The following is a 2,500-nucleotide window of genomic DNA, read 5'->3' as shown; positions in this document are numbered from 1 at the left end:
AGCAAATGTGTATATTATTGGATTTTAAATAATTCATAATATTAATAGCAAAAAAATAAAGATATATAATGAATTTTTTATTTATTAATATATTCTTAAAAAAAAAAAATCCTCTCAAATAAAATGAAATAAAAAAAATTTTGAATCTAAGTATTCTCTTTAAAAAATTTTCATATTATTTATATATATATAAAATATTAATTTATATATGTAATTAAAGGAGGAATGTCTAGCATAAAAATTAATTTTTTTTATTCTAGAATTGCCTCATTTTACATAATTATTATTTATAATATATATTTATATAAAAGGAAAAAAGAAAAATAGAGATGAAAAGATGATATAATTATTTATTAAATTGTGAGAAGATAAAAAATATTTTAAAACAACCTCAACTCATATGGGATTACCCCCTGAATTTAAGCATATTAATGAGGGGAGGAAAAGAAACTAACAAGGATTTTCTTAGTAGCGGCGAGCGAAAAGAAAATAGTTCAGCACTAAGTCACTTTGTCTATATGTCAAATGTGAGATGCAGTGTATGGAATATCTTAATATCTAGTATGAGAAATTAACGATTTAAGTCCTTCTTAAATGAGGCCATTTACCCATAGAGGGTGCCAGGCCCGTATAACGTTAATGATTACTAGAAAGATATTTCCAAAGAGTCGTGTTGCTTGATAGTGCAGCACTAAGTGGGTGGTAAACTCCATCTAAAACTAAATATAACCATGAGACCGATAGTAAACAAGTACCGTGAGGGAAAGTTGAAAAGAACTCTGAATAGAGAGTTAAATAGTACGTGAAACTGCTTAGAGGTTAAGCCCGATGAACCTGAATATCCATTATGAAAAATTCATCATTAAATAATTAAAAATAATGTGCATTTTTTTCATATAAGGACATTGTAATCTATTAACATAATAAAAGTATTTATCAAAAGATCATTGGTGATATTAAGTTTATTTAAATTAATTTGCTTTTTAAGCATATTAACATAGAATAAATACTAATGATTTGATAAAGTGTTGATAGATTTTATTATATATAATGCTAAAATTCATTTTTTGAATTTTACAAAAAATTTAATATCTATGATATTAATATTTATTTGTATGCATTTATATGATTAACAATGCGAAAGATTCAGGATACCTTCGGGACCCGTCTTGAAACACGGACCAAGGAGTCTAACATATGTGCAAGTCATTGAGTTATATTAAACTTAATGGCATAATTAACTTAACTTAAAAATATAATGGGATTAATTTTTAGTCTATTTTCTTAAATAGTCAATTAATTCAATCCCGGGGCGTTCCATATAGTTATGTATAATGATAATTTATTATTATTTATACCTCTAACTGGAGCGTACCTTGAGCATATATGTTGTGACCCGAAAGATGGTGAACTATACTTGATCAGGTTGAAGTCAGGGGAAACCCTGATGGAAGACCGAAACAGTTCTGACGTGCAAATCGATTGTCAGAATTGAGTATAGGGGCGAAAGACCAATCGAACCATCTAGTAGCTGGTTCCCTCCGAAGTTTCCCTCAGGATAGCTGGTGCATTTAAAAATTATATAAAATAATCTTATCTGGTAAAGCGAATGATTAGAGGCCTTAGGGTCGAAACGATTTTAACCTATTCTCAAACTTTAAATGGGTAAGAACCTCACCTTTCTTGATATGAAGGTTGAGGTTATGATATAATGTGCCCAGTGGGCCACTTTTGGTAAGCAGAACTGGCGCTGTGGGATGAACCAAACGTAATGTTACGGTGCCTAAATTAACAACTCATGCAGATACCATGAAAGGCGTTGGTTGCTTAAAACAGCAGGACGGTGGACATGGAAGTCGTAATCCGCTAAGGAGTGTGTAACAACTCACCTGCCGAAGCAACTAGCCCTTAAAATGGATGGCGCTTAAGTTGTATACCTATACATTACCGCTAAAGTAGATGATTTATAAAACAATTTCGATTGATTTATAAATTTTGAAACTTTAGTGAGTAGGAGGGTACAATAGTGTGCTTAGAAGTGTTTGGCGTAAGCCTGCATGGAGCCGCTATTGGTACAGATCTTGGTGGTAGTAGCAAATAATCGAATGAGACCTTGGAGGACTGAAGTGGAGAAGGGTTTCGTGTGAACAGTGGTTGATCACGAGTTAGTCGGTCCTAAGTTCAAGGCGAAAGCCGAAAATTTTCAAGTTTTTAATAAAAAAAAATATTAATAAAATTTATATATATATATTAAAAAATAATTAAATACTTGAATTATTTTGAACGAAAGGGAATACGGTTCCAATTCCGTAACCTGTTGAGTATCCGTTTGTTATTAAAAATGGGCCTTGTGCTCATCCTGGCAACAGGAACGACCATAAAGAAGCCGTCGAGAGATATCGGAAGAGTTTTCTTTTCTGTTTTATAGTCGTACTACCATGGAAGTCTTTCGAAGAGAGATATGGTAGATGGACTAGAAGAGCATGACATTTACTGTTGT

The 2,500-nt window shown here is 31.6% G+C and overlaps 1 pseudogene; it reads left to right on the top strand.

Annotated features, from left to right (window-relative positions):
- Nucleotides 1-386: 386 nt before the first annotated feature.
- Nucleotides 387-2,500, top strand: part of LOC128871242 (large subunit ribosomal RNA) — a 4,514-nt pseudogene continuing 2,400 nt past the window's right edge.

This window comes from Anastrepha ludens, unplaced genomic scaffold (genome assembly GCF_028408465.1).
Source record: "Anastrepha ludens isolate Willacy unplaced genomic scaffold, idAnaLude1.1 ptg000120l, whole genome shotgun sequence".
Lineage (NCBI taxonomy): Eukaryota > Metazoa > Arthropoda > Insecta > Diptera > Tephritidae > Anastrepha > Anastrepha ludens.
This window is presented reverse-complemented; position numbering and strand designations above follow the sequence as displayed.